The following is a 15,919-nucleotide window of genomic DNA, read 5'->3' as shown; positions in this document are numbered from 1 at the left end:
TTACTTATTATGGATCAAGCTACTGTCATTAGATTGCGTGGTAGGGCAAAAGCGGCCTTCACAAGGCTTCAGAATACTATTTCTTTCGATTTATCTAAAAATGAAGTAATTTTGCATCTGGAGCGCTTGGAGAGGATTTATTCAGATTTTGATAAATTTGATGCCCAATTACCAGAAGAACAGTCAGAAATTGAAGATTTTGAATCGAAGTATTTTAGTTTGAAACTTCAGTATCAAAATTTATTAGATGTATTAAATGCGGCTAATGTGCCAAATGTTACAGGAAATTCTAATATTAGTAACTTTAAGTTACCTAATTTGAATATTCCTATTTTTTCGGGTAACTTTAATGACTGGATGAATTTTAAAGATTTGTTTGTTGCAACAGTGCATAATACTTCTTTATCAAATATACAGAAATTTCAGTATTTAATCGGATCACTTGCTGATGAACCAGCTTCTATAATTAAACATATTCCGTTATCAAATAATTCTTATGAAGAAGCATGGGCAAAATTGCTCGCTAGGTACGATAAAAAGAAACAAATCGTACAATCGTTAATTAAAACATTTATGGATCAAAAATGTATTTCACAGGTTGATAATGTTAATTTACGGCAATTAGCTGATACTTCCGATGAAGTTATCAGAGGTTTAAAAGCTCTTGGTGACAAAGCAACTTCTAAGGATCCATGGTTAATATTTATGTTGCTTCAAAAGGTAGATTCAGAAACTCGAAAGTTATGGGCACAGAAAACAGCGGAAGATGATTTTCCTACATTGGAATCATTTTTTGATTTTTTAAATTTAAGGTGTTCTTCTCTCGAAATTATCATAAATAAAGAAGCGGAAGCTAAAGTTGTTGATAAAAGTAGTAATGTTAGTTCTAAAACATTACAGAATTCTAAATTTAGTAATACTAAATGTTCGAAATGTAACGGATTTTGCCTTATATAAATGCGTTAAATTTAAGAATTTGGATGTTACTGCTAGAAAAAACTTTGTGAAAAAACGAGGATTGTGTTTTTTATGTTTAAATTCACATCTAATCAAAAACTGTAATTCACAGTTAAAGTGTAATTTGTGTAATTCAAAAACACATAATAGTTTGTTGCATGAAGATATTAAAGCTAACAACGTACAGCTTTTAAAAGCGCCAAATGAAAACGAAAGCACTCCAGAGCGAATTTCGAATGAATCATGCGAGGGTCAAGGTCAGGTAGTTGTCAGTAATACGATTCAAAATTGCAACTCGGCGATTTTGCCTACAGTTCTCGCACTCGCATTTTCATCCAGTGGCGAAACTATCGAAATTAAATTATTGCTGGATTCCGGAAGTGAAAGTTCGTTTATTTCTGAACGAGCTGTTCGAAGATTAGGATTAAAAAGAACAAATCAAAGGTTACTTTTGCGTGGAATTGGCGGAGTGCCAGCTTCCAAAACTCGTGGTTTTGTTGATTTTAAAGTTCGGTCAAAGATAAATAATGAAATAATTGATGTTAACGCTTACATTTTGGATAGGTTAACTTTGCCATTGCCGGAACAAGTGATTAATGTAAAGCATATAGAATACATCAAATCTATTCCGTTAGCGGATCCGAATTTTGCTCAACCCAAAGAAATTGATTTGATTTTAGGAGCTGATTATTTTTTTCTCAGTTTCAAGATGTGGCCAAATATATGGTTCAATGAGCCTGTAGCTCAAAATACAATTTTCGGTTTGGTGATTGCTGGGAAGGTCGGAAATAATATGGAAGGCCCAAAAACAGCAAATGCACACTTCATAAAATTAGAAGATAATATAAATATTGATTACGAACTTAAACGTTTCTGGGAAATGGAGGATATTGTCGATGTTGGGAAGAAGGAATTTCTGACACCTGAGGAACAATTTTGAGAACCACATTTTCAAAACACTCATGCTGTTAATTCAGATGGGCGATTTGTTGTAAAACTTCCATTTTATAAATCGCATAAGTTGGGTGATTCAAAACCGGCAGCAATTTCTAGGTTGCGTTCCATGGAACGAAAATTCAAAGATAATCCGGAATTTGAAAAACAGTATAAAGATTTCATACGTGAATATGAACAGTTAGGACATATGACTGTGATTAATGATGATTTATCTAACAGATCGGATACAGAAAAGTTTTATCTTCCTCATCATGCGGTAATTAAACCTTCTAGCACAACGACAAAATTAAGAGTAGTTTTTGATGTATCCTGCAAATCTGAAAATGGTATATCATTGAATTATCTTTTAGGGGTAGGTCCGAAATTACAAAGAGATATTTTTGAGATTTTGATTAATTTTCGATTTCCTAAAATTATTTTCACAGCCGATGTGGAGAAGACGTATCGTCAGGTGATGGTAGCTCCTGAAGATCAGAATTATCAATTAATACTTTGGCGATACAATTCCAGTGATAAAATACGCGCGAACAAGTTGAAAACGGTTACACATGGTCTTTCCTCTGCTTCATTTTAAGCAACTCGATGTCTGAAGCAGGTAGCTTTGGAGTCTAAAGAGGAATCAGATGTATCTCGTATATTGCAAGAGGATATGTATATGGACGACTTATTGTCGGGTGCAAATACAGTTGATGATACAGTATTTGTCTGCAAGAAAATATCTTCAATTTTACATGCACGTGGTTTCGATTTGAGGAAGTGCAATTCAAATTCTGTTGAATTCTTAACTGAATTTAAGGAACATTGTTCATTGAATTCTGATTTTGAGATATCTCCTAATTCGAGTTCGAAAGTCTTAGGACTTTTTTGGAATTCAACTACTGATACCTTCAGTTTTAAAGCTACACTGCACATCAACGCACCTATAACAAAAAGACGCATATTAGCAGAATCTGCTCGCATTTTCGATCCTTTAGGTCTCTTATCTCCTTGCACTATATTGATTAAAATATTCTATCAAAAACTATGGTTAGTTAAAGGCGACTGGGATTCAGTTGTTCCCCAGCATATCTCAGATGATTGGTTTAAATTTCAAGAGACATTCAGTCAAATCAATAATTGTGAAATTCCGAGATGTGTCATACTTACAACGGACAGTGTTATCCAACTACATGGATTTTCTGATGCATCTTCGCAGGCTTATGCAGCAGCCATTTACTGTCGCCAAAGGTGCAATGGTACGGTTAAGGTTAATCTTTTGGTATCAAAGACTAAAGTCGCGCCTATAAAGCAAGTATCCATTACTCGATTAGAAATCTGTGCTGCGTATTTGTTGACCAGATTAATGCGATCTCTATTGAACATTTTAAAGAAGTTTGATTTTGAAATCTTTGCGTGGACGGATTCCAAGGTAGTTCTGTCTTGGCTATCAGCTCATCCACGTAAGTGGAAAACTTTTGTGGCAAACAGAACATCTCAAATCGTAGAAGTGATACCTATTAAACATTGGAATCATGTTCCCTCTAAACAGAATCCTGCAGACATTGCTTCTCGTGGTATTGAACCTCAACTCCTACCAAATTGTACTTTGTGGTGGAATGGTCCACCATGGTTGCGTCAGGAAGAGGAAAAATGGCCTGAATATGAATTAAAATCTGAAGATGATGCTGAAGTAAAGGCCGAACAAAGATCTGATCCTATTTTTATTTCTCATATACGTGAATCGAATGATTTATTAGCTAATTTGTTCGAGCATTATTCTTCGCGTTGTAAATTTGTTCGTATTCTGGCTTACTGCCAAAGATTTATTACTAATTGCAAGAAGCATCATGTTACTCAGAACATTTCACGTAGTGGCATTAACTCCAGCTGCCTTATGCCGCTAACATTTCTAGAGATTCTAGTAGCAGAAAATTTCATTATTCGTTGGATTCAGAATCATCATTTCAAAGATGATTTACAATGTATTAAAGAAGAGAAACCTTTACCCAAGAAGAGCCAACTACGTTCTTTGTATCCATTCGTAGATAAAGATAGTCTCTTACGGGTGGGAGGACGTCTTCGAAATTCATTTTTAGCATTTAACATCAAACATCCTGTCATACTTCCTTCTCGACATAAATTTAGCGAATTACTAGTGAAAGAACTTCAGATTACTTACCTTCATGCTGGTCCTTCTTTATTATCACACCTCATCAGACAATCTTACTGGATAATTGGAGGAAAGAAATTGATACGCAGTTGTGTCAACCATTGCTTAATATGTCATCGATTTAAAGCTGCTTCAAATCCGCAATTGATGGGTGACTTACCTGAACATCGTGTGACTTTGGAACGACCTTTTTACGCATCTGGTGTGGATTACGCTGGTCCTATTACCATGAAATTTAATAAGGGTCGTGGCTCTAAAACAACGAAAGGCTATATAGCTCTGTTTGTTTGCTTGTCGACTAAAGCTGTGCATATAGAAGCAGTCAGTGACCTGACGGCAGACTCGTTTATCGCTGCACTTAGACGTTTCATTTCACGTCGCGGTGCACCACGGCACATTTACAGTGACAACGGTACCAATTTTGTGGGAGCATGCCGAAAACTACAAGAACTAGATCAGATTTGGTCTTCCTTGTATGCAACGGAATCGGTTTCCCGAGAACTAACTAAGTCATCTATTGAATGGCATTTTATACCGCCTGCTTCTCCCCACTTCGGAGGAATATGGGAAGCCGGCATTCGCTCAGCGAAATTTCATCTGAGAAGAATATTGAAAGAGACTCTTTTAACCTACGAAGAGTTGTCAACACTACTTACCCAGATCGAGGCTATTTTGAATTCACGTCCACTTACTTACGTGAACGATACTGATATTGACTGTATTAATGTTATAACCCCTTCTCATTTCATTACAGGTGATACTTTAACTTCCTTTCCAGAAAGCCATCAGACTTTACGCACAAGGAGTTCTAGGTGGGAACTTCTCTGGTGTGAATCACCAGGAATTCTTCTAGGTGGAATTCTTCTAGGTGGGAACTTCTCTGTAATCTCCTCTGGTGTGGCAACATCAAATAACATTAAATATGTTCTATAGCGCATTCAATATGTTTCATTCGGTAGTAGTAATTAACACATGTTCTCAAGAAAACACACCACTCAACAGAAATACGTTTTGTAACTAATTAATTACAAGCAAAATATTTACAACAATAGGTAAAACTTCCAAATTATATTTTAATAATATACATATGTTATTTGGTCATGTTGTTGTGTCCTCAATGTTAAATTTATTATCTCCTCATTACTATTGGCCAGGAATTGCTCAAAATGTTAGAAAATATGTAAACATTCTGTTTAATGTCAGTTTAATAAGAAAAATAAACAAACGAAATTTGGTCTTATGCATGCATTACTATCTGTTAGTGAACCTTTTCAAATATTATCTATTGATACTGTTGGTGAACTAAATTATAATAATTATATTAAAACGTATATTCACATAATTATTGATCATGCTACTAAGGTATATCTGGACTTTTGCTTCTAAGCGTGTGACTAGTGATGCTTATATAAAGTGTTTAAAGCAAATTTTCTAAATTCAAATACGAGAGAAAATTTTAAATGATAGGAATCTGATATTACAACCTGAAAATTTAATCACTTTTTAAGGAATCATAATGTAAAACAATTATTAACTACTACTAATAGACCCCAAACTAACGGTAAAGTATGTGGGGGAATCCATTAAACACTTTAACTTAATATTACGTACCAGTATTTTACTTTCTCGGCCCACGGAGAAAATATTCTACATTGATATTCATTTTTATATTTCTTTTTCTGGTGAAGATAACTGCTTCAGAATTTTTACATTATTTTTTTTTCTTTTAATGAGCCAGGACTCCAGTATATGTGTATGCTCTTGTAGTGACTGCCTGACTGAACGCAAAGTCGCATTTTGTTCTAGGATGGGTGTATTGTCTGTTTGCATGTCTCGAGTAGTATTAAGTAATTGCAGGATATCCTTTGTATAAAATGAAAAGAGGACAGATCAAACTTTGTGAAACGACCGCAAGGATATTCCTGGGTTTGGAATATGTATTGTTATAGCGAACGACACACAATCTTTCCTAATGATAGGAATAAATTATGTGAATGATGCAGTCAGGGATCCCCGGAGTAATTAAGTTTTAATCGCACGTATTTAAAGCAATACACAATCAAAGCCCTGTCGTCATACGCAAGCAAAGCCTTGTAACCATGCACAATCAAACCAAGACATAGTACCTAGCCATTGAGTTAGTTCAGGATTTTTTGTCGTGGGATTCGAGGATTTGTGTGAAGTCTTTACCCAAATCCTCGAATTCGTTGCCCGTATTCATGTGTTGGATAGTAACTCTGTGACTGTAGCCGAAGTATTTTATCGAACGCCATCTAGTGGCGACGAGAACAACTTATAGACAGTCGACAACCGCATGCAAAGAGGATAGGTTCTCCATTAATATATTTACGTAGTTCTAACTTCAATTTTAAATAGAAATTCTAAACCTTAAGTGTTCCGTTTTAGTGTACTCTCTATTCTGATGAATAATTCCTTTGTAACTGTTAATATGCTCTGTGACGAAATACTTTTAGAGTTAGCCGGCATTTGCGTTTATAGAGGAACTATTACAAGAGAAGAAAAAAATGCTTAAAGATATAAACGCATATACACCCCCCCTCTCGTTTTTCTTGACAAAGAAGTCATATCTCTACATCTAACAATTCGTGAAACTATTTCTTTCCTCTTTAACAAATTCAAATTCCACTCGTAAAGCATTTCTGTTTAGGAATTTGCTTTAAATAAATAATCATAAATAGTCATACAGAAAAATTACCATAGCTTCCGAATGATAAACCGACTTATAAGTATTAACTTTAAATTTATTATTCTCAAGTTCTGTTCCATAATAAAATATAACATTTGTGATAGCAATGGCGTCTCCCAGACATTACCCTTCTGTATAAATGCCCATTTTCCTTATTTGTGGAGCATCCAAGTAATACGGAACAAAAATTCTTTCAGTAGTGTGAATCAAATTTAAAACAAATTTTTCAAAAGCCCACCGTGTTACAATAGAATGCCCATATAATTTAAAATCAATATTTCTTTTTCTTAAACGACATTTATCATAATAAAAACTAATAGTTTGGAGAGAGGGGGCACACCGGCCAGGAGACAAAAAACCTCACTAGAGATTGTTCTGAAATATTTCGCGAGCATTAGTAACCGAGCTCTTTACATTGTGTTCAGTATAATACGGAGTCTAACCACCCCTTCCGCCAGTCAAACACATGCGCAAATGCCATACATAATTCGAGGAATCACAACAGCTTCGTACACTGACCTTATGATAGCATTTTTCGTCGAGAGAATTTCACTGGGAAAGTTTCTTTTCTAATAATTTAAGATATATTCTGGTTTTTTATCAAAACATATGAAAATGGGAAAGGAAATTTAACTTACAATCCATAATCACACCAAGATATTTAAATTATTTTCTAGGTTTTATTCTCTGATTCTTATATTTCATATTTCGTTCTCGTGTCTGCTTTCCTGCATGGGGAAAGAACACAACATTTGTCTTTTGAATATCAAACTTTAATCCTTCATTTTCTTCCCAATCTTCTACTTCCAGTACTAATTCATTAAAATAACCTTCGATTATTCCCAAAGATTCATCCTTTATAAGCACCATCAGGTCATCCGCATAGGCTACCAAACGTGCATTTTCACGGAAATGTCTTTTCAACAAATCATTTGTAATGAGGTTCCAGTACAGAAGAGCAATAAAAGACTCCCGATCGCAGCCCTTGCCAGAATAAATAATTATAGATTGACCATCTTCATTCTCATACACAATCTTCCTTTTATTAAAATACTCTATAATGATGTTTAAAATATTTCTTGGGACCTTCAACTCAAGTAACTTGTCAGGGAGTGACGGCCAACGAATAGAATCAAATATTCCAGTGACATTAAAAGAGATGGCCATCACATGATCAATCTTTTTATTATCGCTCATAAAATTAATAACATAATTTAATACATCGTCTTTGGTCCCCGGCACAAAACCCTTATTGATTAGAAGACATAAATTTCTTCTTTTTTAAATAATATTCAAGCGATTTCCAATCAATTTGTCCGGCACCTTTCACAACACCTTTAAAAGACATATTGGCCTCATTTTATCATTACTTTTAGGTATGCGAAATGGTTTCGCAATCTTCCAAAACTCGGGTAACAAACATTTGTTGTATAAATGCCGGAAAAGCTAGGATCAAACTCAACAACATCTTGACTATGTCCGCATGTCTACCACCCAAACCAGGGAATCTTCTTGTACGAAACTGCGTAATAGCCATCCGAACCTCATTCAGAAAAACGTTTTTATCATCGGCATCACATTCATTTATTTTTCCAAGATGAAACCAAAATTATTCCGCATAAGATTACTAGTTTCCAAGATCTCATGTAAAATTTCTCTTTTCACATCCTCTATGTTTTCTTGTCGATTACCATTAAACCTTTTTCACTCTTATCACCCTGTATTATATTTAAAAGTTTTATGTATGCATATCAGGCCTTTATCACCCTGTATTATTCGGTTGAAACATAAGTATTGGTCGTTTATACTGTAATTAAAATTAGGCGGTAAAAATAAAATGTATTGGCATAATGTTTTGTGTTATTCGAAATAGAATCTTTCCTTCTACAAGATGACTTATTTGGTTTTTTTTGACGGAGGTAATTCTTGTTATTTTTCAGATCATTAAAATGGAGAGTCATGTCGACAAAACTAAGCATTTTCACCTTCTTCTCTTTGCTTTTAATCGAGGCGCCAGTGCTGCAGAAGTTACGCGAGAGATTTCTGAAGTGTATGTAGGAGGTGCAATGCGTGAATGAACTGCAAGAAATTGGTTTTGAAAATTAAAAAATGGAAATTTCGACCTCGAAGGCGCTGCTCGTTCCGGACGACCGAATGAGTTTGATGAAGAGCGTTTGATTCAACTGCTGCACGAAGACGCGCGTCAAACCGCTCAAGAATTAGCCGATTGGTTGGGTTGTAGCCAAATGAATATAGTTCGACATCTTGGGTCTATGGGGAAAGCTCGAAACCTCGGATGTTATTGAATAATTTATTGTTTACTCTTTTGTTAAAATAAAAATTTTTAAATTAAGAAAATGGCCATTGCCTTTGTTTCAACCCAATATATTTAAAGAAATAAAATAATGAAGATTTGCATGAATGTATGCATGTATGCATGCTTCTCGCATTATAGAAACCGAAACGGTACCTAGAGCCTTTGAATGTCGAAAAACGCAGTTCTTCAACCGAACATGGACCCCTGCAAATCCACAAATCCGAATTTTGAATTTCGAATTACTGTTTCATATTTTGTAAACTTTTAACGAATTTTTGATCAACAAACTCGAGGATATTAAAGCGAGCAGTGGCAATACTGTACGGAATAAAGCATTAAAGCTATACGGAATAGTTCTATGTAATATAAAATATAATAATGAATTTTTAACTCCAGCTCGCGAGACTGTTTATGTAAAGATATGCCTTTATTAAATTTTATGTGATTTTGCTATTGAATCGAATTTTATGCCCGAACGTGACATTTAATAAACACATAAGCTGTCAATAATAAAAAGACAAAACGAATTTTATAAAGCCATCTTTGTATGAAAACTTAACATCGATGAGATGAACTGAGAAAAGATTGAAAGAAGTGGGAAATTGCATGCAAACATTTTACGCTTGTTTAGTATTTCTGGATGCACACCGCATTCCTGCTTTAAATTTTTCTTCATTTTGCTGTTGCGTTCTGTACGGCGGAAGTGCGAAGAAAATAATACTTAATAATATTGTTAAAAGGACCCCGAAAAAATGGGTTAGTAGGAGTGAGAGTTAAAATGGACTAGTAGATTCTCAGCTTAGCGAGAACGTTAAAAAGGAACCTTAACAAACCCTTTTGAGTGACAGTTGAAACCTGAAACCTTTCAGGTATATTTTTAATTAAATAATCAACTTTGTTTTACGAGACACGTCGATATAACAAGCGTCATATGTAATAAATTTCTATCATCCAAGATTTTACTATATTTGTTTGTCTGACTTTCCAAGGTTTCGGAATGTTATGTCAACTATTCCTACACTATACTTCCAAACTAAAACGCTTCATAACCTGAAATTCATATTAACATTGTAACTTATGATCTGACGTAATAACTAATGTTATATCGTTATAACATAATATAAATTCATACGTATTATTTACAACTGAACATCATTACTGTGTAATTACTATTATCATTGTTCATACCAGATTATGAGGTAAGTAACTGTATGTATATGGGTAACATAACAGAACATTACAACTAATATTGTATCAATCACAAAACATAGTATATGAGTAGTTATCATAGTATAACATAAAAACAAAATATGCAAACAATTCTAAATTTCAGAAATATTGCGTTGTGCAGGTTAAACCCATTCTATGACTAAGGTCCAATGTAAGGAATTAAATACAATAATTACAAGGCTAAGAAGGTAAAATCAATCTAACGTTTATTAATGAGCAAATTTGTATGAATAATTTGCATTTTTAACAAGGGTGGCGGCAGGTCTGCTTTTACTCCGAAGAAACAATTTAAAAACATACCTGCTTACAAATTAAAAAATTTCACCTTTCGAAGGCATCAAACATTATTTTGGGTTCTTGGTATAGGTGACGCGAGCTGGAAATAACAATTTCGTCAGTAGAGATTTCTGTGAAAGAAAAATAATCAGAATTAATAATGTGCAACACTTTCGGAGGCCAGGCTCTCCGCCCCACAGCCGCTTCCAACCGGCAGGACTCCGGTCATCACCAAAACGCTGGCCATTCTGCAAGTCTGGTGCTACAACTCCTTCCTTCGAGGTAGGTTGTTTAATCTCCTCATCTACTCAGGAACACCGTCGGCTGGTCCCCGCTCTGCATCTTAGAAGTCATCGAAAACAACAAAAATATCTCCTTGGTCCCTTCCTTCAAAAACTAACGTCTTATTCAAAATGGTTTCCACGTCTTCCCCGAAAAACACTGCGCAGCCACTTTTATAGCTGGCGCAATTTTCGAAAAATTTGCCGTAGATGTTGATCAGCAGGAAGCCAAAACCAGCAATACCAAAACGAGAAATCTTCACGGGAAGGGGTTTCCCGACTACCAGAAAAGCCAGTTATCTCCATTCATCCATTCAGCTTCCAAGGCCACACCAAATCTGTCAACAAACTCCTCAGATGAAAACAAAGGGGGTGAATATACTAGCCTCGCTCGAGGTCCCAGTCGACCATGAAAAGCTTCTAACTCAACGAATATTTCCCCCTCCATAAAATACGCTGTAGAACCTCTCCATGCTCGCCTGTCCAGCAAAACAGGGTCATCTTTCGGGAAACACCCTATGGTGTATCCATCCAACACGTTACCCCCATATATGGTTTTTCGTTTGGGTGGAAGGAATTTTGGGGTGCAGTAAATCCTCTGATAAGAGTTTCCGAGAATGAATTCCAAGCCGACGGCAAGAAGTGAAAATTTTCTGAAAAAAATTTAACACAAAAATGACTTTGGGAAATTAAAAAAATGAAACTACTAATCACACAACATTATAATTTATAATAAAAATGTGAGCACTATAAAAATTATTTCTTCAGCAGCAATTAAAGTATACACACATATTATCCAAATTGAATTACAATTACAATCAATTTTTCCTACCGCCAGTCAGAAAATATGTATTCGTTTAACTTTAAAAGAAAGAGGGATAAAAATTAAGTTACTTAAGGTTAAGAAAAAAAATTTAGCACACCAAAAGTGCAGCAACAAGGCTTTAAAATAATTAAAGTTAAAAGTTAACAACCTTAAGGGTTACAAAGTGAGCTACCGATACCAAAGTACCTACCCGATACCACCTTATACAAAAGCCACAAATCGTAAGTCCCTAAACTCAAATTAAAATTAAACAACTTCAACTCAAGAAAACTTTTAAGCAACCTAACCTAAATTTAAAGTTTACAAAAGTTACAATTTCAACTTACAACCAACTTTAAACAACAAAAAAGAAATTATAACTTCAATTACAGATCAAAACTGAAATAAAAAACAAAACATAAGCTTGAAAATAAAAACGATTAATACATAACGCTAATACCTTGAGATAACATCGCAACCAGAATGATAACAAATGATAATAATCTGAAATTAGATTTTAAATACTCGAAGAGGAATTAACTCCTAAACGTTCTAAAAAAATTATAAGATCTCTTAACAAGTTTTTACTTTCATGTTTCTTGTTATTAATTTACATGTATTATTTGTTGCCCTTCGTCGGCTTTATGGTTTCCAGTTGTCGTCCATAGAATTCGGTAGCTCACTTTGTAATTAAGTTTTACTAACGTTTATTTTATTTTAAAACTTTGCTATCATCTTTTATTTTCCATTTCCGTATAGAACGAACGCGAACACATTTGGTTTTGTAAACTGAGCTTGCAAACTGTTAAGTATATAAGTTGTGACTTTTAGATAAGAGAGTTAGAGAGAGACTTCTCGGTACCTTACCTCGCGCGCGCTTTTCAGTCAGTCCCTGCCTGCCTTTGTGGCCAGAGCTTGGTTCTCTTTGATACTTGAAATCATATTGCAGTTTCTCGCATTCTGCTCACTACATACATTAGTTGGTTAGTTTTATTTCTTAATTTTCTACACTTCAGACTATAATTACTTGTTGTATCTCAAAGTGCGTGAACGGCTGTAAACTATGAGAATAAAGGGTAATTAATTGAAATTGAGATTGATTTTAAAAATAATTTAGCATATCTATCAAGCATAATTAGCGTTCCAAATGCATGCTTTCAGGTCTGGATATTTTTTTAGCTTTTTCTATATTGTAAGGAAATTTGTAACTACTTCTTTTAGAAAATATTATTTTAAATCTGAACTAATAGAAAATTTCAAACAAGCAATTTTCTCTTGCAATTTTTATGCTTTTTATTGGTGTAAATAAGTAAAAAGCTAAAATATTTAGAAACGAATTTTTGAAAGTTTTGTTAAAAATTCTAAATTTTGCTGCTTTTTTAAAATTATAGATGAGTATTACAGCACAATTTCTATAAAGGAATTTTATTTCAATTATATTTCATAATACATCATAGTGATAAACACTTTTGACTCCTTAAAAGTTTTTATACATTTAATTCTAATATTAAAATTGTATTTAACCGTAATAATTAATTTTACTTGTATTTTATAGTGATTATTTTTTTAAATTTATTTTTAGTTTTGCACATGATTTTTTTTATTTACTGTTAATTTAATTTAATAGCCTAAAGGGGCGGTAGCCTAGAAAGGCTGTTAGTTTCGAAGCGACATTTTACGCTGCTTTAATATAAATGTCCGTGTCTCCTTTCAAATTGTTGTTACGAAATGTTATCGCCCTGTATTATATGTAACGAAATTAAATAATGAAGAATCTGCATGAATACATGTATGTTTCTCGCACTGTGACAAAAACGAGATGCTTTGAATCTATCTAGAGCCATCAAATTTTGAATAATGTTATCCTCCACCCGAACTTGGGCATCTGGACGGCCGAATTTCGAAGTTGCTTTAATCTATTTCATATTTTGTAAAACTTTAACGAATTTTTGATTGACCAACTCAACGAATTCAGAGCGAACATTGTACAGAAAATAACAGTTTTATCTCCAGTGCGGAAATTATAAAGATATGCTGTTTTCAAATGTATGTGGCTTACGGGCGAAGAACATAATATTCAATAAATATTGGAAACACACAAAACGTTAAAAAAGGTTCCTTTTGAGCGCAATATAAAATCTGAGTGCTTCTAGATTTTATTTTACGATTTATTTTTCCCTTCATTACACTCAGAAAATTTTATTCTCCGAAGTTTATAAATTATTAAATTAAATATTCCACTTTAATGTTGAAAAGTTAATGATGATATAATCAAATAAATGATTGTTTTCGAATTTGTTTTAATCTATAAAGCAAATTTCAAAGTTATAATTATAGTTATGAAAATCACTGCCTGAAAATGGTCATTAATTTTTTTAAAAAAAGTTATCAGATCTTGTTTAATTCTACCTTATTTATTTCAAAGCATCACGTACTATCAATCTTATATAATTTTACGTTATTTGTACACAAAATTAAGTTCATAAATTTTGTGCCTAGAGTTTTTACCGTTTTACCAAAGTAAAGATGTTTGTACAAGAATTACGCGTGAAAAAAATGCGCGAAATGCAGTAAAAAGTGCTTTAATGATATATATTAAATCCTATTTGGAAACAACTGTGGCTTTCATAATCTCATCACTATACAGCGTATCACATTTAATAATTAAAATGAGTTATGTGATACAAACGCCTTAGGTTTTAGTGTTAAAGTAAACCAGATCGTCCCTACTCTTTCTTGCTGACATGTCGGTGACGCGCGTTTCGCCTACTGGGATAGTCTATCTCTTATAAGGTCCATGGCGTTCATCGTAAAAATTGTGCAGTGATAAGCAATGGCATCAAATTGAAGCATGCAGGCAGGTGCAGTGAGTTGTATGGCAAATGCAGTGCAATATAGCTAGTAAATGTGTAGGATAAGCAGTAGTGAGACTTCAGGAAAATGGCGCGAAGACAGTTTGAAGCTGTGAATGGACAGTTTGAAGCTACTACATACTTCTGAAGTCTTTCAGAAGTATGTAGTAGCTAGATAGGCCGTAAAAAGTTCAAAAGTTCGTAGAATCATACGATAAAGTAAAAATTCATACCAAATAATTTAAAAAATGAAATAGTGCCATAAAAATTTTCTTGATTAACATAAGTATAAGATGCAACACAAATAATAGGATAGAGTCCAATTTCTGAGTTCAAGTAAATTTTTAAAATTAAAATTTACAAGTTACACCATGACGAATTGTCCTTTCGAGTTTCACAGTGTATTCAATGGTTGGATCATAATCCAACATTTGTTTAAGTGCGTTATACTGACTAAGCTTCTTCTTCTCGAAGACGCTATGAGGTGTCATGAGTATAAAGTTCTCCACAGATGGAATATCCAGGTCGTTTCTCACGTACCAGTATGCATTCACAATGCTACGTAGAACGCTATCTTGAAGTACATCCAGTTTTTTGCGCTCAGTTTTAATGGCGATTGTCCAAGATGGTACTGCACATAGCATGAAAGGTCCTTTTAAAATTTTTATACCGCAAATCGGGCGAAAAAAGTGGTGTTCAGGAGTTTCTTAATGCTAACCCATCATCTATTAGGCAGTTATAGTATTTTAATTTGAAATCATTTTTTCGTCCCGAATCAAAGCTTGCATTGAAAGCGGTGTTACCTTTTTTGTCTTTCCTTATATACATACTTACAAAATTTGCAGTTTTTAAGTGCCCTGGAAATTTTGTATGTATGTATATATATATAATTTATATATAGCTAGCTAATGTTCCCGGAATCATAACATACACATGTGATGATTTAAGGAGAAGAAAACACCAGAACTCCTAACAGCTATCGATAACAGTCACCGCTGAGGAGACAGTAATGGTTTAAGGTAAAATCTATGATGACGCAGTTAGCGCACTTGAGCTTGAACAATTTCCAGTCATCAAGCTCAATTTCCAGGCGTATAAAATCATCTCAGTAGATATTTATCCAATCAAAATGAAATCCGATACATTTCTATGATTCTCTGTACCTCTGTACCATAAAGAAATATGATGTATTTCGATGTACATTTGTTTTTAACAAGAAATAACGTAGGTAGTTGAAAAGGAAAGCTGCGTCAGGATGAGAGCAGCACTATGGGAAAGAAAGGAATGGAATAATGACGTAGTTTGTTGTGCCAAGACTACCAAGTCTGTGTGGAGACGAGCTATGATTGGTTAATTTGAGGTTCTTTCATAACATAGAATGATCGGGA

This window comes from Stegodyphus dumicola, chromosome 11 (assembly GCF_044657685.1).
Source record: "Stegodyphus dumicola isolate Sdum_Otavi_A_Nest chromosome 11, ASM4465768v1".
Classification (NCBI taxonomy): Eukaryota; Metazoa; Arthropoda; class Arachnida; order Araneae; family Eresidae; genus Stegodyphus; species Stegodyphus dumicola.
The sequence above is the reverse complement of the archived record's forward strand: the minus strand, read 5'-3'. Positions refer to the sequence as shown.